This window comes from Brachyistius frenatus, unplaced genomic scaffold (genome assembly GCF_029030835.1).
Source record: "Brachyistius frenatus isolate BFR_SWC_R1_liver_20210118 unplaced genomic scaffold, ASM2903083v1 Contig_4, whole genome shotgun sequence".
Lineage (NCBI taxonomy): Eukaryota > Metazoa > Chordata > Actinopteri > Embiotocidae > Brachyistius > Brachyistius frenatus.
The window spans coordinates 5491476-5491768 of NW_027210603.1; positions in this window are offsets into that span (position 1 = coordinate 5491476).

Here is a 293-nt window from a genome sequence, read left to right on the forward strand (position 1 = left end):
ACACAAACAATTCAACAGAAAATATTTCACAGACTAATAACTGACATGTGCAAAAAGCACATTCATGTTTGATTGAGGATGAAGGGTTGAACAGTGATTGAAAACCCTTCAAGAACAACACTCAACGGACCCGCCTGAAGGTAGGTGAACGATCGGCAATTATTTTGCACCACAGTACCATTAGTCTTCATCGAGAAGTGAGCTGTAATGAGCAGAGACACATGTCTGACACGCGTGACACAACCGCACGTCTGTGTTTCACATCATAATCAGACATAATAAACAGACAGATG